The following is a 21431-nucleotide window of genomic DNA, read 5'->3' as shown; positions in this document are numbered from 1 at the left end:
TCACATATATTCTTTGTTCCAGAAAACTGAGGAGGGACCTCCTTCTCTCCTGCCTGCAGAATGGCTGGATAACCACAGTAACTTCCCTTTAGACGTCTCAGGAATGATTGAGACTTCAGGGTACTTTGCCCCCAAGCACCAGGAGGCAAGGATTAAGTTTTGTCTTAGGTTAGGGAAGGACATCTTTAAAGCCCATTTCACTGTTATTGAGCAAGAGACATGCATCTCCAGTTGCTACACCTTTCTTACCACTCCTCAAAATTTTCTTCTCTTCCTTCTATTATTTCTACTCTTTCTCAGCCTCTCCAAATTCTTTTGTGGATTGGAGGTGGGGGTGTTCAGCTAAATCCCTGAACTGTTTCCCTGCCATCTATTTTAAAAGTCCTGCTTTTGCTTTCTCATAAGTCACTTTGTAACGTAAATGAGGTTGATCCCATGTCTTACGGCCCCAGTCGAAACTGTGCTGCTAGTTCCTTGAACATTTTGTTTTACCTACAACCAAAGAGAATATTGCTAAAAGTTATGACTAATCAATTCACAGATGTGAATAGCCAACACATATTAAAAGATGCTCAACAGAATTAAGAAATCTTGGAAATGTGATTAGAGCAATTAGATATCATGTGTATTTGTCATATTGTTGGAGTGTATATGACTGATAACAGCTAGTATTAGTGGCACGTAAGGAGATGATACATTGTTGGTGGAGTATGCGTTGGGATAGTCTTTTCTGGAGAACAGTCTGTCAGCTTCCATTAAGATAAGAAATGTGCACATTCCTTGACTCATCATTTCTGTATCTCACTTTCTACCCTAGAAAAATACTTGTCCATGTACTTGAAAGACAGGCCAAAGACGTTCATTGCAGCATTGCTTATGAGAACACAAACTAGAGATAGCCCATCAATTGCAGAAGAGTTAAATTAGCAATTTCCCAATCTCCCTTGAAGTTAGTGGTGTAATATTAGTGAAGGAATGTGGGCCACTTACAGATTATGGTTTTTAACAAGTGCGTGTGCTCTCTCCATGCTCTTCCACTTGCTGGATGAATATAATCAGAAGACACTAGAATATGGCCAGCAACCAGGTGGAATGAGCTTAGGTTCCTGATTAGAGGAAAGCTGCCTGTCAACCTGCATCACTCTCATTGGACCCTCGTCGGTGAGTAAGACATAAACGTCTACTGCATTAAGCCACTGATGCTTTGGGATTTATTTGCTAAAGTTACCCTAGTGCAAATGATATGTAGCAGTTAAAAAGAAGGAAGTAGATTAGTAGGTTTTGACTTAATCATGTCTCAAAAACGTATGTTAAATGAAGAAAGCATATAATATGATGTTTATTTATTAAATAACATTTATATATGTGTGTGCATATACATATGTGTGTAGGCACGTAGAAAAAGTATTGGAATGTGAACACCCTACCAATGATAGTGGATACTTCCAAGGTGGGAAGTGGGATTGGATACTGTGGTAACTGGAGACTTTTGCTTTGTATTATTGAAATTTTTATGAGGAGAATATTTCTTTTATTACTTGTGTAATTAAAAATTATAAAAGAAATTGGATTGACTCCCTGAGCAATTGCTTGGCTCAGACTGCTCCTTTTTGTTTCTGTCCTGTACGTGAGGAAAATAGATAAAAGCTTTTCCTCCTGCCCTTTTCACCAGTATCCTGTAATCAGTAGAGATTATTAGTAATAATTCCCAAATTACGTTTTTTGGCACAGTTATGAGGAAATTCATCAAGGTTTTTAAAAACCACCACAGACTATTCTGAAATAACTTGAGAAGAAAAATGCTAACCAGTCAACTATGACGGCAAAAACACATGCAGATTTAAAATACCTTGATGGGACTGTGAATAGAGCATGATTGAATTCATAAGCATGCCTTTTAGAGAAAACTGGGTTCCCTCTACTGTCGTGACATCACCTTTCATCAAGCGACGATGACGGAACTTCTCATGTTGAATTTGGCACGACAGCAGCGTGGCAGTAATGGGAGCACAGCCCCTCCTTGCACTGCTTTCGGCATCCAGGGAGTCACCAGGGTATGTCTTCTAAAGGAGTGAGAATGTCTAGTGTCCAGTCATAAATGACCCAGAAAACAGCAGCACCAGAATGCCTTCCTCCTCCTCTGCCACGCAGCTTTTCATTCCTTGCTTCCTTCAGGCCCGCTCCGCCCGCTGGTCATTGATACATTTACGCAAATGCACTTGGTGCCACTTTGGCTACCCCTTTGGTTACCAAGGCAACTGCCTGTTCTCATGCCCTTTGAGAAGAACCATTAGGGACTCCCTTAGAGGCTCTATGACTTGGAGTGACCTGATCATTCTGCCCACACACCTTCATAAGGCTCATTTCAGGTCATACCTTGGGTACCACACACCACTTGCCTAGAGTGTGGGTTTTAAGACTCATCCCTGTCTTCTCCTTTTCACTTCATTCTCCTAAACAGGGTTGGATTTGGCCTTATACCCCCCATTTCTCTCCTCACTCAATGTTTCCTACACTAGTTTTATTCCATGATTCCTGCTACAGCATTTGGTAATACTCAGGTAAAATAGAAATAGCAGTGTATCATTGTGCTTAGCGAGAACACTATAATGTTACTTTCCTTCCCTTGGTGTCTCACTTCTTACATTCTGCAGGTGTTTATCAGTGTTGCAAAATACCAGCCAGGTGGGAGTTTAAGCTTGGAGTTTTAGAATGGAATACCAGACATTGTGCTTCATAGGAGATGGAAATGGTTCAGTCTGGGAATGATGAGGTTGGTGAGGGTGGGGCAGCTCAAGGGTGCGTTAGGAAGTGGGGGGAAGCCAAGGGAAGACAGCTGCTGCCAGCAGAAACTCACTTTGCCAAGGACCTTCTCAAGAATTACAACCTGGCAGTAAGCTTAACTTCCACTTGATTCTAATGCATTAAAGCTAACATCAAGGTAAAAGAAAAGTAGCTTGAAAAGTCTAACTCCTACCTCACTGTGTGTATGATTGCTTTTCAGTGAGAAGAGGAATTGTGGCCTGAGCAATCAGAGTGATGCAGGGAGCCAGCATTAACGAGAAGATGAATGACTGTCTTTCTGTAAGTCAAACTTGCCCTGTTGGTTGAAGTGTGTTTGCTCCACTCTCCAGCTCTCTGGTGACCTTGTTCACATTCTGCCAACAATCTGCTCATTCCATCTCCAGTCTGAGGCTTATATGGATTCTGATGTGACCAGCACAGAGGCTCCTCCACATACTCTCTCCTGCACCCCCTCTTTTGCCATGGCCTGTGGGACCCTCATCATAGTGTAGAGGGGCAGTCCTTCATCTGGTAACTCCCTCCTCCTCTTCCTCTTTTGGTAGAAACTCTGCCTCCTTCCTTACGTGTACAAGTCCCCTTGTCTCTAGAGCTCCTTCTGTACCATTGGCTGATTTTGATTCTTACAATTTGAATGCTTGAAGTGATTACACTATTGTCTCCCACTGCCTCTACTTGTTTCCTTTCCCTAAGTAATTTTAATGTTTTGTGCAGTTTTTTCTCTTCTGCCATCTTGGGATTCAAGTTAATGACCCTTAATCTCATCCTCCTTGGCTTGACTGAATACTAATTTTGTCCCCATCTCCATCTGTCCAGATTTCATCCATCCCAGGCTCAACTCAGAAACTATCCCTTCTTCACAGCTTTTCCTGATCCCTGAAGCAACAATTACAATCTAACTATTTTTTTTCTGGATGACTATATTCCTTTATTTTTACCATGTTATGCATTTAAAATGTTTGATCTTTAAAGTTTCCCCTTGTTAAATATATGATATATAAGGACAAGAACTGTCCCTAAGTATGTTATTCATATTTATGTTTCTGTCAACCCTATTCCAGCACCTCCTTTTGCACTTGGCATACAGAGTGCACTTAATAAACGTTAATTTGGAGACTGAATGACGACAGCTACCTCCTTACCGTTTCCTGTTACAGTGTTGCTTATTACAGTCCTATAAACTATAAGCCCCAAACCTCAAGAATTCCAGGAACTCCTTGGATCACTTCCACAATGCTATTTCTAATAATATAAATAATACTTTAAAGCAGATCTTGTATGTTGAGCCCTGTCATAAATGTTGGTGGAAGAGTATTATGACTTGCCCATAGTGAAGCCACTTGTCCTACTAGGGCTAAGGGAGGCCCCATCAGCCCACTGGAACCATGCGGCCTGACCAGGATTATAAAATAGGGGAAGAGTCATCCCCAAGACAAAGAACATGTGACCACTTAATTTCTTCCTTATCCCCTTCCTGTAGCCCTCCTCTAAAATCGGCTAAGTTGCAATTCTGAATAGATTGTTTTGCTTAAAACCCTTCAGTAGCTTTCAGCATGAAGTTCAAGTGCCCACTTCAGCATTGAGGCTTCCCTGAGCTTCCTGTTTCTGAAGCATCATCATCTTGCACTAAGCCACATGCATGCCCACCCTTTAATCACAACAACCTTCTTTCAGTTCTCAAACCTGGCATGCTATCTTAAGCATCTGTGATTTCTTCACTGTCTATTTTTTCCTTTCTAAATGGTTCCTTTTCTTCATTTTAACCTGGTATCTTAGTCAACACGGGCTGTCATAACAAAATACCATAGACTGAGTGGCTTTAACAACAGTTACTTCTCACAGTTCTGAAAGCTGTACAGTCCAAGATCAAGGTGCCGACAGAGTCAGTTCTTGGTGAGAGCATCCTTCCTGGCTGCAGACAGATGCCATCACACTGTGTGCTGACGTGACCTCTTCTTTGTGTGCACGTGGAGGGAGGAAGGCGGCGGGAGAGAGGAGGAGAGAAACAAACTCTGGCCTCTCTTCCTCTTATAAGGACACTCATCACCTGTCATAGGGTCTCTACCCTCATGACCTCATCTAAACCTAATTACTTCCCAAAGGCCTCACAGCCTAACGCCATCACACTGGGGATTAGGGCTTCAACACAGGAATTTTGAGGAGATAAACATTCAGTCCATGACAACTACTAAACTCCTTTTTACCCTTTAAACTCAGTTTAAGGGTCATATATACTGGGAATCCCTCCTGACTTCCCTGTTTTATTCAAATTCCCCTCTCTGTTCTTACAGCATTATCTGTCTGGGTTGCTGTGTCCCAGCACTTATAACACCCTCTATAACAATGTGTTTACCTGTCTGCTTCCTTTCTTTTTATTCAGTTTTGCATCCATACCACAGCCCAGGGTCTGACTTAAAGTAGTAACTTGGTCTCTTTAAAGGATTTAACTGCCAATATGTTTCAGGCCCCTCTATTAAATTCAGAATAAAAAGTCGCTTTATTTATTTACTTTTTGCACTTTAAGAAGTGGTTATATTGGATATATTTGTTATTCTTCAACTCTAGAATTTTGTGAAACTTTCTGTTCATTTCTGTTTGAATACTCTATTTGGCGATTATTAATAGCTGATGCTGCGATTGAAGCACTTACAGAGCGGAGTTATATTAATTATTCATTTGCTTTTTTGTGTATCTCACTGTACTGTGAAGTCCCAGAGGTATGGTCTAGATCCTATTCATTATTGCACAGCCAATGCCTAGCACCCAAAAAGTGCTCAGTGGATGTTTATTGAATGAGTACCAATACCTAATCCTGTTTTTCCAACTACCCTCACATCTCCTTGTAGAAGTACTGAAATCAACTCTCCTTTTTTCCACACTCTTTAGAGCCCACCTTTCTGTATCTTTTAAGACCTCCTGTTACATAATTTCTCCCCTCTTTTCTAGTCTGGAAGCACAGAGGAGGGCGTGCTTGTCTGCTTGTGGTGCTTTGACACCTCTGAGTTCAAATGGGAGGGCGGGGGCAGCTGACTGCGAGGAGGCATCAGGAGTCCCATGTGGCAAGTTCACGGCGTCTTCATGTCAGTCAGACGCAAGTAAAGACTAGCAAGTCCAGGACACAGCCTAGGAGCCTCTGAAAGTGAGGGATAGGGTTGAGTTGATCCCTTGCTTAAAACTGGGCAACAATAGGATCATTTGGGGAAAGGCTTGGTGGCTACCACTTGCTCCATTGTTAATAGTAAGATCACCTGAGCAAATGCAGGGGTTTCAGAATAAAAGCAAAAGGTCAGAGTCTTAGTGTCAGCACTTTTCCGCTTCCACGCCCAACACTGTGCAAGTCATAACGCCTAAGAGCCTTGGTTTCCATATCCCTGGTGTGGAATAATCACATGCATCCTCCTTACTGCATACAAAGTGTTCCTAGGATCAAATGAAATGAGGGCTGTAAAATCAACTGCAAAATGTTAGTGGGTTTATCAGTGTGAGGGGTTATTGTTATTACTGTTATGTTAAAGAGAGGATGGTATGCTTACCCAGTTCAGATGTACAGTGGTAATTAGACTGCCTGCTTTGCTGTGTCCCGTTACCAGTTACACCTATTACATACATAGTCAAGAAAAACAGTAACTAGTCCTCAAATATGAGGACTTGGCAGCACCATTTGTGACGCACAGTTCAACCTAACTTTGCCTGGTAATTGGGGCGACCATCTATGTCAGCCCATTAGCTTTACCCAGAAGGAAAGCTAACTTTTCACACCTTCAGGACAACTTGGAACAAAGTGCCTACCAAAGTTATGCCCCTGCCTTCCTACAGAAACTGGAAACAAGGCTGCTTTCTCTCAAAGTTACTTCATAGAAATGCTTCCCAGGTTCTTAACAAAGGTGTTTTTGGGTTCTCAAGATGACAAAGCTTTCAAAAGGTGTTAGATACATTGCAAAGGGAGGAGAAAGCACTTAAAATTACAAGTGAATGGTTTAAGAAAAAGGAAGATAGGAAATCTCATTGCTTATTTTCAGTAGAGAGAGTTAAGCTGCTTCTGTCAAATTTTTATGTGTAAATAACTTAAGAAGTCCAAAGGTGAAAAGTATTCAACCCAGACTGTACTGGGGTTTATTTTTCTTACTGATTTATGAGTGCTCACTCAAATTAACAGTAATATTTATCTTTCATACCCTGCATATATATTTCCATAGTACAGTTGACCCTTGAACAACATGGATTTGAACTGCACTTACATGGATTTTTCAATAAATACAAAAATACACATGTAGAAGAACCTCGCGTGTGAGACTTGTATTGAAGTGGAGAGCCTAACCTTACACGAGCATATGGTGAGTGATATTTAATATAAAGTTAATGATGTGTTAGTTTTCTTACTGTTTTATAACTTTGCTTTCAAAGAATTATACTAGGTTAGAGTGTGCTTCTCTCTTTTGTAATTGGAGAAACTGCGAATTAGCCTGTCTCAGGTAAGTGATTTTGTAAAAAAAAAAAAAAGTAATATTGTTTTCAGTACTGTATTATGAATATGACTGTAATGCTGTATGCCATAAAAATTTTATAATGATTCACTCCTTAGTGTATAGGATAAGCTACCATGAAGCAATCACGTCACTTACAATAGGCTACTATAAACAGTCAAGTTGCTGTTTCTTTGTTGTCAGTGCATGGATCATTTTACCTGTAAATAGACAGGAATTCCTGTTTAATGTTATCTTTTCATTTTTCACATCTAGTGTAAGTAATTCTTTTAACACCTATAGTGTTTTGTGTCATATAAGACAATGTTGATGTAGGTACTGACAGATAGACAATTCATTTTATAAACAGATAACATAAACTTACATTATCGATAAACAAAGTACAGTACTATATATATATTTTCTCTTATGATTTTCTTAATAACATTTTTTTCTCTAGCTTACTTCACTGTAAGAATACAGTATATAATGCATATAACATAAAACATACGTGTTAATTGACTACTTATGTTATCAGTAAGGCTTCTGGTCAAGAGCAGGCTATTAGTAGTTAAGTTTTGGGGAGTCAAAAATTAGAGGCAGATTTTCAGCTACACTGGGTATTGGCATTCCTAAGCCTCATTGTTGTTCGAGTCAGCTGTGTTTCTTTTGTCTTCTAATTTCATGGCATATTTTACTACACATAAAACTCAGACTCCCTACCTCCAGGAAGCTTGGGGGAAGCTGCAGTCAAATTTCATTTGATTGAAATAGTTAAAGTAAAAAAATTCATATTGAATTCATACTTGATAATGTTTCAGCATTTTACACTGAGCATCTTGGAAGTCTCAGGCCAAAGTAGGTTCTCAGTAAACGTTGGCTGACTTGATAGATGGCTGAATTATCTAAAGACGGAACACCGGCCACATCGAGAAGGATGAGTGTCATATCAGGGTCAGTGGATTCCTCTGCAGATTCCCCCAGATAATTAACTGCATGAATATCCACATCTCAGCACTTTCCTCTCATCTCTGCCCCCCCTCCCCCAGTGGGAATATCTGAAAAGCACTTTTAACACAGACTTAAGTTTAATGGACATAAAGCAGTATTAATTAATTTGGCAAAGCTTCCTTCCTATGCTCTGCCAAATTCTAGAACTTCTACTACATACATCTAGTGAGCAATGGCTGAATAAGAGAGGGCCCTCTCTATTCAATTTCCCCCCCAGCCAAAGGCATACTTCCCTGATACTTGGGCTTGTTTCCCCAAATCTCTGGGGTGGATAAACTCTGCTGATGGTGGGTAGGTCACAGCACTACACCATGGGGGCCCTAAGTGGTGGATGGCTTGCTTCTTTTTGCTTGTGATCACCATAATCTTTCTCACTTTCCCAAGATGCTGTTTCTTTCCTGGTTAGGGTCCATTCTGAAACCTCTGTGATCCTCCCACCCTCAGCAAGCTTCTGAGAGTTTCTCTCAGCTCTCTGACAACCAGCCTGCTCTACGTGACATATCTCTTCTACAGCCATGCTTTTTATTGTGCATATGTATTTAGAATAACAGAGTCACCTAGAGGTGGTCACTGATGTAAAATATGATACTGCAAGTCGGCAGTTTCCTCCTTCAAGAAATCCTAAAACACGTCATTGTGCTTTCCTAGTTTCAACCAGTAAGATGTTGGTAATTAACTTAATCTTACTATCAGTCATGAAAAAGGCAGTGCTTTTTCACTTTTTGGAGATACCATCTGTCTTGAACTATTGGGAAGAAAGAATCCCCCAAAGATAAGAGGAGCCCCATTTAATACAAGGAAACTGCAATTCATTTGTAGCTACCATGGCAGTGTATAAAGACTTAGGCGACAGCCAAGCTTTAAACATTTAAACATTTAGTCAGGTGGTTATTTGGCATTATGCCACTTAACATACAGTTGATTGATTTCATTTTTAAATCATTAGATCACATCATCCTGATGTTTTGGCATTTTGCTGGGGGCCTCAACGTGCAGTGCCTTTAAAGAGAGCTCTCTACTGCCGTCTCATGGTGGATGAGTGAATGGCTGGGAGTTAGGAGGCAGTGCTGGCTCCACCACTGAGGAGGTGAGTTTGGGTAAATTGGATAATCTTGGGTAAATTAATGTATGTGGGCCTCAGTTTCCTCTTTTATAAGTTGCAAGTTGAATTGATTATAAAATCCTGTAAATATAGGGCTGTTTAATTGGCAAGGAAAATGCTCAGAACTCCGAATAGCTTTGCATAAAGCTCTGTGTTTTGGCTTCTGTGCAGTTTTCATTTTGACTTCTAATGTACTCCCTGACTCACAGGTTCAAGTGATTTATAAGGAGTTCCATGTTATCCTGTGAATTAATACACCCTTACACTCTTCCGGTACTGGGGCTTTTTTTTTTTTTGAATACAATAAGAGCATTCTTCATGGAGATAATTAAAAGCTTTTGCCCTCAACCAACAAAACAAGCTTTAATCAGAAGGTTGAATGTGGAGATTCTTCCTAAGAACCTGAATAAATCAGGTACAAACCAGGATGCAGATATGGAAGATCAAAGTGGAAATTACTTCTGCTGCTCCCTTGAAGAGCAAATTGTTTTATTGACTTTTCTTCAACAGAGTTCTTGTTCTGCCTTGTAGGGGTTTTTCTTATTTGCATTTTTTTAAAATGGAATTTGATGATCTGTACGGGAAGGAACAAAGACCTTTGACTAACGTAGCCTCTGCCTTGCTAGAGGCAGAGCTCACTTTGATATTGTGCTTTTTAATTATAGTGGAGACTTCCATGGCCTCCTGACTAAAAGCCAGCTACGGCCTCTCCTTTCAGCAAGCAGGCAAGGGTGTGGGAAAGAAAACCAGGGCACCTCAGTCTTCCCCCAAATAGGAGCCTGAGATGCTTCTGTCAGGAGGAGCTGCTTGGGCAATGTCTATCCTTACCCAGACTTCAGCCTTTTGGGGACTGGCAGAAATGTGGGGAATCCCTCTCTCGAGAATTTCTCGGGGACACACAGGGCCTGGACAAGCCTCATATTACAACTTAGTCAACCTAAGGGGTGTGAGCAGCAATGCTTTGCTTGGTTGTTATGTAAGATGAAAGGAGTCTCAAAGTCGAGTGAAACCGCACAATTCAACTGCGTTCATTTACTCTAAAGACGCCTTACTATGTAGGTTGTGCATGAATTTCTCCCATTCGCAGGAGTAAAGCACAGTAACCAGAAATCATCAATGTTTTGTAAACGTGACTAATCTCTTACATAGCCTCTCTTTCTCTCTCTTTTTCCTACTGTTCAGAATTTTTCATATTGGCTGATATTTTGCTACTGCTTTTCAGTATTATTTAAAAAAAATCACTTGAGGCCGTGGCATACTGTGGGGCTTAGGATTGATACAGGGTTATTAGGGAAGCCTGCTCTCTCAAGCCTTTAGATTGCTTTGAAATATTTTGCTTGAAAATGGCAACAAATAAATCTGAAGCTCTGCCTTCCAGAATCGGCAGCATGGTGCGTTTCCAGGGTCCTCTTGGCTTTTACTGAGCTGTCGCCACCCAAAAATAGTGGTGGGCTCATAAATGTTTAGCAAATTGTGGTGATGAATGTGGCCAGGGCTAACATAGCCAGTGTGTGTTTTTTTTAATCATGCATCATTTAGTACAAAGATGACTCTTGGATGTTTTGGCAAATTAATTTGTATTGCACTTCAGAGAAGGGAGAGAGCAGCTGGGCTCTAGCCCACGTTGCTGCCCTGGCTGTATCTGCTAATAAAGTTGCTGCTGCTACTGCCTCCTATGAAAGCACAAGTGGAACCGCAGGCACAGGGAATTCTCTGCTGCTTCCCTCCAGGGTTTTGGTTGAAGCCATGTCAGTCCTTCTGTAGTGGTTCCAAGGGTTCCTGCTGTGCTTTGTCAGCAGCGTCAGTGCAGCAACCGAGCAGCCTTTTCCAAAAGAATCATCCTCTGCAATTTAAAAATCAGTCACAATGCCACCTCCTCTGAAATCTGATTAAATGTGTACTCCTGGGTATTTGTACAGTTCAGGTGTGACTCCTCCCTCATCACTGTGTGATGTTTTGTGTAACCTGTCGTGAAAGGTCTTATATGGCCTTGGTGTTGATTTAAAGATATGGTCCGAAAGAAGACCGCATTTGAAAAAATTTCCGAATTTAGTTCCTCTTCTAAGAAAACATCAGATGGGAAGTGGAAGGAGAGGGAGAGTTATGTGAATATGAACATAAACACTTTAGTAATCTTTCCCGATGTGGGTCATTCTGGTAGCCTCTGCACGAATGGCTGCTGTTACCCCACACCTCTATGTCGTTAAATCTCATCTTCCAGCTGAATTTAGCCCAACAAAGCCAGCATGTGTGAGCCACCAGGTTTTCTTTTCTTCTATATTGCTGCCCCTTTCTGTTCGGTTGCCATTCAATCCTTTAAAAAAAAATTGGGAATATATATTTTTGTTGCAAATCCTCTTTCGTTTGGTTTTTTCCTAGTTCTGCCTGTTAGCCTTGCTAGGATTCTGCAAGAACCATCCTTGCTCATCTGCTTAGAGGGCAGAGAATGGGAGAAGCCACATGGGCAAAGCCAGAACTTTCTTTAGCAGGAGAAAAGAAAGGCTGGAAATACACATATTTTAATAACTTTTTGATGGCTACAGTCTTGTCTCTGGGTATACATGACCTCCTTCTAAAAATAGATAAGAAAACCGTGCTGTTTTCTGTCTTCCAGAGGAGCTCTGGGGCACCAGGAGGGGCTGAAGCCTGGGGTTAGGTTTAGGTATTTTTGTAATAGAAACATGTTTACTAAGACCTTGAAGACTTGACTTGGAGTTAACAAAGAGTCTTAGGAAGAATAAAGGCTTTTCATATCACTTAATACTGTCATTTAATACTAAAAGATATTTTTTACTATTTCAATTATGAATAGCTCTATGATTATCTTAATATATAAAAGTTTACCTTTTTAAATAATTTATACTTTAAGCCTGTGTGTTTGGTTATTTGGTTGCTAAATGGTTTCAAGGACTCTAGTCCTTGAAAAGGCAGCTAGGCAAGTGTTTCATGGTTAGACCTCTTCTAATGGTCTTTGTAGTGGTGATGATAAAGAAGATGATGGCTAATACTTATGGAGAGGTTAATTTGTGCTAGGTGTGTCTAAGATGTTTCTATTTATTAATTAATTTAATCTTTACAGCAACTTCATTAATAGGAACTTCTGTTATTTCCATTTTTCACGTAAGGAATCAGAGGCACAGCGAAGTCACGTAACTGGTGAGGTGGGTTTGGTACCAAGTCGCATGTATTGACTGAGCACAACCACTGCCTAGCTTTGTAGCCTTTAATAAATGGCCAAGCAGAACTTACCCTAGGGCTGCCTTTGGTGGGCTGTCAGCCAGTTTGCAACCTCTGTTCAACATTTATCTCTATTAGAAACACAGATTGGAAAGTTGCCACTGGCTTCTGATGTCAGATAATGTGCCATCCAGCTACACATTAATAAATAAGGATAGGAAATAGAATCAGAGCTCTTGGCCTGTCTGCGGCAGACAGATTACAGCCCTTAGGGCACCCAGTTTCTGAATAAATTAAAGACGTCACTATAGAGTTATGGTTAGCAGTTTTTGAATCTGAGTGTCTGCTCTTTGGTGCCCAGTACTGTGCTAGGTAGACATAATAGAAAACATAAAAGAAGCAGAGAAAAATACATTATCAGTTTTAGAGCCACCTATAATTTTATAGGGAAAACATGACAGCACACTGGTACTGACAGTACATGAGCACATTTGAGTAAAATTCAAGGTGTGCTGTTAAGCTCATGAGTACGAAGGGAGCTTTGTATTGCATAGTGGAGGCTGGACCTAACTCAGGGGGACACATGGCTGCTTCAACAGCTTCATCATCCCTGAGCCCTGGGAAATATAAAATGTTCATTCCACGTTCACCATCTTCAAAGCCTTGAATGTAGCATGACTGTTAGCATTGAATCCGAAATTGGCCAGTGATATTTTTCTGCAGTGACTTTGGATTCATAGATGTACAGATGAGTGTTAGAATTAATACTGAAAGGTATAGTGTGACCTCTAGAAGTGTCTTTGCCACTTTCTGAAAGTCTGGGGTAATGGTTCTCCATTGGTCCTGAAATGTCCAGGGACATGGCATGGTCCAAATGGCTAAACCCTTCATTCATTCAATACGTAATTAGAAGTTGCTGTTATGTGTCAGGTTTCTACCAGCTTTTTGAGATGTTTCAAATTCTAGGAAAGAAAAGCACAGAATTCAGTGTCAGGAAATCTGGGTCATAATCCTGGCTCTCTCCTTAATTTACATTGAGGCAGCATAAAAGTCAATTTACTTACCTTGGCTTCAACTCTGCATTTGTGAATGAGCAATGGGCTACATCTGTTGTTCATAAGCTGCTCTGTGGAGGTCTGGGGTTTCTTTCTCAGGGTTGCAGGAGGAGACTGCCACAGTGGTTCTCAGCCCCTCATTCCCAGAGGGCATTTTGGTCCCGTCTGGGGAATGTGTGTGTTACAGGCATCAGGTGGGCAGAGGCCACAAACGCTGCTCAACATCCTCTAGTGTCCGAGCTGGCTCCTGTGACAGTGAATTATGTGGCCCCAAATCCCAGCAGCACCCAGGTTTAGGAAACTTGCCTTGGAAGATTTCTATGAGCCTGAGCTAGTGAGGCGGGCTTCTAACCAACGAGCACCAAAGTATCACTACTTTTATTTGCTGGGTGTAGCAGACAATAAACGTGCAAACTTCTGTTTCCTCTGTTTTCTTTAATTGCGCTTAAATTATATTTTAATGCCTCCACTCTGGTTCTCGGTCAATTCAGTTTGCACTAAGGAACCTCAAGGTCTGCTTTCCTTTCTTCTCTTCAGCTCTGAATCTACCTCTGGGGCTTGAAAACCATCTGCCAGTGGGAGGAAGTGGATGTATGGTTTACTGACATTTAATCCTACACTCTTGTCTGCAGCCATACACTCGTTTTTGCTAGTCTTCAGCCATCAGTTTTTTTTTTTTGAAGTATAGTTGATTGACAATATTGTGTTAGTTTGAGGTGTATGGCATAGATTCAGTATTTTTGCAGACTTTCTTCCATTATAGGTTATTACAAGATAATGAGTAAAATTCCCTGTGCTATACAGTATATCCTTGTTGCTTATCTATTTTATATGTAATAGCTTGTTAATTCCTGTACCCCTAACTTATACCTCCCCTTCCCCCCTCCTCTTTGGTAACCACAAATTTATTTTCCGTATCTGAGTCTGTTTCTGTTTTACATATGCATTCATTTGTATTATTTTTTAGATTCCACATATAAGTAACATCATACAGTGTTTGACTTCTTTCACTAAGCGTAATATTACCTAGGTCCATCCACTATGCTGCAAATGACAGTATTTTAAGATTTGTTTAGTGCAGTTCACAGCAAAATTGAGGGGAAAGTACAGATATTTCCCACATGCCTCCTGCCCCTGCACATGCATAGTCTCTCCTGTTATCAACATCCTCCACCAGAGTAGGATATTTGTTACAATTTATGAACCTACATCAACACAGCATAATTACCCAAAGTCTGTAGTTCACCTTAGGGCTGACTCTTGGTGGTGTGTATTTTGGGGTTTGGACAAATGCATAATGACATGTAATAATTATAGTATCATATTGAGTATTTTCACTGCCCTAAAAATTTTCTGTGCTCCTCCTAGTCATTCCTCCCTGCCCCTCCCCTCATCCTTGGCAACAACTGATCTTTTCACTGTCTCCATAGTTTTGCCTTTTCTAGAATGTAGTATAGTCAGAGTCATATGGTATGCAACTTTTTGAGGTTGGCTTCTTTCACTTAGTAATATGCATTTAAGTTTTCTCCATGTCTTTTCATGACTTGATAGCTCATTTCTTTTTAGTACTGGATACTATTCCATTGATTGGAAGTGCCACAGTTTATTTATCTGTTCACTTACTGAAGGGTACCTTGGTTGCTTCTAAGTTTTGGTAATTATGAATAAGACTACATCCATCTGCTTGCAGGTTTGTGTGTGGACATACATTTCCAACCCTAGTGATCAGTTTTTATCTTTGCTGCTCTTGTCCCTGATGCGCCATAACCACCAGCTCCTGGGTGCCCCAGATGTAATCATAGTCTGGTTCCCTTCCTTGTCCACTTGTGTTCCCGTTTGAGGGTCACCTGAAATTTTCGCATTTGCTCCCTAACCCCTCTGGGCTGTGCAACCTGAGGGTAGGGCTTCCTCAGACCTTCTTTACCTACACCTGACCTGCCAGCATTTCTGTTCACAGTTGTAGTCCCACACTGAAGAGGAAGCCTTCTCTGCAAGGCTCTCTGCCACCCCTAATGGGGGTTTGAATAGGGGATATGCCTTTCTCTGGCTCCCAGACCCCTCAGTCCTATCTGGATTTCCTTTGCAACTGTCCCCACCAACCATGACCAGCAACTCATTCTCTTGTTATCCATTTGACTGTCCTTTCTTCCTCCCAGCTGGTTGAAATTTTTCTCTTTAAGAGTGGAAAATGGCTTCTACATAATCTGGCATTTTTTCTAACCTTATTGTATGAGGTATAAAATTAATGCTCTTATTTTTATCAAAACTGCCATTTCAGTAGATGCTTTCTTCTTTCAAAATCCTCGTTCCTGAAATAGAAAAACTGTCTTTTGAGCTATTAACTGCCGTGAGTGTCAAAACTCTAAATATAGGAATTGACTTCTGTGTAACCCAGCAATATCTGGCGTCCTCTAATGATATGGAATGCCCCTGATTCAATGGGTAGTGGGTTTCAGGATTAGTAGCTACAGTTTCCATGTGCTTTTAAAATGTGATCTGTTGCTTGAAAAAAGAGATGGTGAGGAAGAAGGAAGGATGGGAAGAAGGAAGGAAAGTGCACAGAAGGCCTGGAAAGCCCCGAGCCTGGATGGTCTCTATTCTTACTCTTTCATCACAAGTGATCTGAATGCGTGAGGAGCCTGGCTCTGTTACCAGACCTACTATTCTCCTTCCTTGATACATGACTTCCTTTTCTAAAAGGGAAGAAAGGCCTCTGAAATTTCCATAAGGAAGCAAGCAGATCCACAAAGAAGTTTTCCCCTTAAACTCACTGTCAACAGGAAAACAGGATTGGGTAATTGGAAACATTTTACATAGACATGTGGCTAAATATTACTCATATGTCATTCCAACGCAAAGCACCAGAGTATTTGCTTCGGAACATCTAGAAATATTCAAACAGATAGCAAAAATTTTTCCTACATGGTAAAAATAATATAATTTCTCACTTTAGAGGTTGAGGAATCACTCATTCATTCTCTCTCTCCCCCACACTGAACCTCTCTTTTTATCTCTCTATCTAATCTGTCTATCTGTATTCCTTGGTATAGGTCATAATTTCAGCCTACTATTTAGGAGACTAAAATTTAAATCCCTGTTGGCAGAGCAAGGACTTACTTAAAAGGCATTGTGTGTCGTCCATTGAAAGAATGTTTGTTAAGTGTACATTCCAAGGATAAACCCCTTTGACCTAGTCTAAGACCTAGAAGACTACATTCTAGTCCTATGTAGGTTATTAACTAGTGAAATAATTCTGAAAAAAGCCACTTAATCTTTGAACGGCCCGGTTACTTCACTTTAAAATTGAGGGTTATTTCTGTTGTTCTGTTTTAATAGTTAGAAATATGTGTCTTTTTCTCCCACTGGCCCTGCTGGCAAATGCAGCTTTCTTAGACTCCGGTGTGCATGTAAATAGAACTCCCTTGTTTAATGATTTAAACTGTCTATGATTAAATAATCAGTTCTGTTCCACCAGTGTTACCTGATTTAGCAATCATGTGATAGACTCCACAGCCAATAACAATCACTGATTCTAATGAATGTAAGCCACTGGCAACCCAAGAACTAAAATCCATTTTGACTACAAATAAGCATTCTGTATTTCAGATAAAGTCTAAACTATAACAGGTAAATTTTTATTCAGAGTAATCTGACGAATAAGACATTTCAGCTGAAAACAAAATAAAACCAATCCTATTCTTCCTTTCCATTTAATTCCCTGAGTTTGGGCAAAATTTAATCAATGGAGGGTCATGTTGAAAGCTAACACAGTTATCTGGTGAGTCAGATTTCTGATTAAGGAAGGAACATTGAACTTTCAGTCAGCACAGCATTCTACGCAATGCAGCTTGACTTTCAGTCATGTTGCATCTGCAACTGGAGTCATTTATTATGAAATTTCATTTATACAAAGGCGTAGGTAATTAAATTTCAACTCAAACTTCACTATCTGATGGGAGCTAACATTTTAAATTAAGGGGACTTTTGGAAGGGCACATTTATACAGGGTTTACTGAAGGGTTCCAAGGGAAAAATCACCTACCTACCATTTTAAAATCTCATGTTATGCCCCCAGAATGCTTTCCTGGAGGTTCTCTGTATATTCCTATTCCCATATTTCTACCTATTCTTGAAAGATGGACTATCCTGTTACCGATGTTGAGTAACAGTTCTCTGGGTTCACATGTTCACATTGACCTTTGAATTAGAATAGCTTGTTACTCTGCTGTCAGCTGACTGTGTTAACTCATTTTTCCTAAAGTTCTGGTCTAAGGTAAGACTCTACTTGCATTCTAGTCTCCAGATGGAAAATTGACCTGTGTTTTAAAGTGTGTGTGTGCACCCATTGGTGTGAGAGGCAGAAACAGTACAGGAAGAGCGCAATACGGATGTTACTATGTATTCCGTTCTTGTCTTTCCTACGGTCTTGATAGGTTGATTGTAATTCTGATCCCAATGCTGACTCTACATTGGGTAATTATGGGATACTGGGTAAAGCGTTCACTTTCTCTTTCCTTTCCAAAGTGTTTGATGAGGACGTTGATGGGCTCTAAAGCATGCTCTGTTGCTGTTAGTCAACATATATTAAAAGTCTAGTGCACTTTCTGCAAACATGAGTAAGCCAGGGTTTTTGCCCTTTAAAAATTCACAAGGCTTTATTTAAGATGAATAAATAGATAAAAATAACTCTGTCGTGTACCGCTATCATCTGAAATTTCATTTATAGGAGATAGTGTTATGGTGTTTCTGTTATTTCAGATTCAGTATTGGCTGGAGTTGCACCTAGATCGCTATCATGTAGCTATTATGTAAGTGAGGAATATGATACTCAGCTGGATCACTTAGATGCTTCTGCTAGATTACATAGATACTCTGTTCTTAAGGCAATCTCCTAATGTACCAGTATTTAAAGTGAACACAGTCAAGACTCATCTTTTGAACTAAGATCTCAGCTATAGAAGAATCTGGCTGCAGTTGTTTGTTTCTTCTTCCTAAATGTTCATTTATTCAGAAAAATCATGAAAGAGAATTTACGAATCATTTGAATCTTATCAGGATCTGTTTAATAAAGAGAGGCAGTTGGAGCTGCGTATTTTTAGTTGTGGAAAAGGAAATTAATAAGAGATGGAGATAATCATGGCTTCTATTGCAATCCAGGTAAGATTGTCTCCCACTGAGGTTTCTGCAGCAAGAGGAAGACAGCTGCTGATTGTCTTGTGCTTTTGTGCAGAGGCCTGTCACAGTTCAATGTATTGGGAATGTATCAAAGCACTGTCCACCCCCACAGGTCAGAATATTCTAATACCTTGTATTTATGTAGCACCTGGCCCCGGGGACCTCACAGTGCCGACACACAACATTACTCCCTGATTACATTTCACAAGTCCCTGCAGCGATTGGGTGACTGCTGTGCAAATCCAGCCATAACTGCATGCTCTGAGTGTGGAAACAGAATGGTACTTGGATATCCAGCCCCAAGTTTGATATTTAAATGAAATGATACATGATGAATTAAAGGCAAGGAGGCCTGGGCTGGCCGGAGGAAAGTGCTTTGTCTCCAGAACACCATTAAGTGTAAAATTAGGTTTAAGGATTGAGTAATCATGGCTGGTAATATATTTTTTAAAAAGGACTAGGCATTATGGATTATTATTAAGAAATAAAGTAAGAGATTGGTTATCAAGAGAGAGATTGTCTGACTCATTGGTCCAGTCTAACGACCATGTGTTTCCTGTGTGTCTGTGACTCATCGATATAAAGTGAATGAACTGTGCTTATTTAAGTCTATATCATGGCACAATTCTACTTGTAGGAGAAAACTCTTAACAGAGGCAGGAGAAATTTGTGGCCTAGGCAGCATCAGACACATCCAGGCTATCTGCAAATTGTCAGACTCCCAGTCCAGCAATTTAACACATTTCCTGGGAGTAATGGAACACGCCTCTTATATCAAAGGAATGTGATTCAGTCTTTCTCGGCATATTTTCTAAATGTGAATATCAGTGTTTTCACTGACTGTGCCATGATGCATATGGGGTGCTAAGAGCCCAGAAAAACATGTGGTCATGATTTCCATGTAACAGTAATGTTCCCAGTATAGACATCTGTAACAAACTAATGGTGTTGAGAAAGCCCCTCCTCCCTGCTCCTCCTCTCAGTGTCTTTCTGGTACATGGGGTAAGGGCAATGAGTCCTTCTCTCTTGTCATAAGCTTGGCCTGTCATTTATAGGTAGACTGATAATCATCTTATTTTCATATGTGAGAAAATCCAACAAAACCTTCAAGACCAATCCCCAGTTAGGATACTGATTATCATATTGAGTAACTTGCCAATATATTGTTATCACCATCAAAATGAAGGGAAGAAAATACTGTGGGTGTAGGAACATTTAGTTCCTTTTCTTCCATACTCAGAATGAATGAATGTATAATAGATCCAAGACCACTGCAGACCTTGGCAATCTGACTCTTGCCTTAGGCTCAGTGCTTTAGTAGAAACCCCTCTAGTCTTCTTTCTGATTGATTCAGTCGCCACATGGATAGGAGTGTACTGGGGACCAAGGGGATATGTCCACTTAAAACCCACTCTCCCCTTATAGTCCACACTCTAGGTGGACTATATAAAATTTTGTGTGCCATTTTACCAGACTTCTCTAAATCTGAGGACAAAGGACAATTGTTTCAGGGGTACGTGGGTGGGGCTTGAATTTTTGGGTGTGTGTCCCAGGTATGCTTTTGCGGTCCCTCACCTTGTGGTAATGAGTGGAAGAGAGAATGAGAGAGTGAGGGTCCTGTGAGCTGGGGGTCTCTGTCTGTAGTGTTGCCCTAAACCCTGCAAATACTAGGTGTGGATCTGTGTAGACAAATGCCAAACCATCTCAGTCACAACCCTCACTTCTACCAATATATCCCCATAGTGAGTCTTAGGCTTCTGCTTGTAGATAGAAATAAATTTTTACTTTTACTTGAATTGCTACAAAGCCCAGGACCTCCTCCTTTTTGTTAAAATGTAAAGGCCAATCTCAGATTACATCCCTCTTTTTCAATCTTTTCAAATCTTTGTAGGGATAAAGAATGCCAAAGGCAGCACACATATACTCAATCAAGAAAGTAATTTTGGAAATGATGGCCTGCACAAATGGATAAGGCAATTAGGTATAATGCCAGCAGGCATGGCTTTAATGCTCACGTGAAATTATGTTCAGGGATTTTTTTTGTATGTATAACCGATTGCCCCTCTAGTCTGCTTTGTTCCTTGTTTCTTGAAAATAATTTTCATATCTCCTATTTTCCATCAGTGATTTCTTTTCTTTCCATGTAGCACATGTGATCCTGGAGATGCCCTGTATGAGTAACACTTTGAGATAAGTAGACAGAGTAGCTGTTATGAGATTAAAGAATTGAGCATGACTTCAGAAAAGCCAGCCAGGTCTATTTCCTGCTCAGTCTAGTACCTCTCCTGGCCTGTAGCTTATGCCTTTGTAAGGGGAGCAGGGGTAGCCAAGGAATAAAAATAACAGAGACCTTGAGAACTTGAAAGGAGGGAATGGGAGACAGTGAGGAGGTGAAAGGGCCAGAAGGGGAGTGTCAACCACACTTGGTCTTTTATAAAATTTTAATTAGGGAGAGGCTTGGCAAAATGAATACTTGCTTACAAATTGTGTCATAGGCATTTAGAATCATTAGGGGTATTTCCCAAAGTGAGATTAGGTGAGTCAGAGAATATCAGTATTTTAAGGTTCTTGAGAGCTAATGTCAAGTTGTAATCTGCACTCTAACTAGAAGTGTCTGAGGGTTCCTGTTTCACTGAGTCTTTTCCA

This window comes from Vicugna pacos, chromosome 3 (genome assembly GCF_048564905.1).
Source record: "Vicugna pacos chromosome 3, VicPac4, whole genome shotgun sequence".
Classification (NCBI taxonomy): domain Eukaryota; kingdom Metazoa; phylum Chordata; class Mammalia; order Artiodactyla; family Camelidae; genus Vicugna; species Vicugna pacos.
This window is presented reverse-complemented; position numbering follows the sequence as displayed.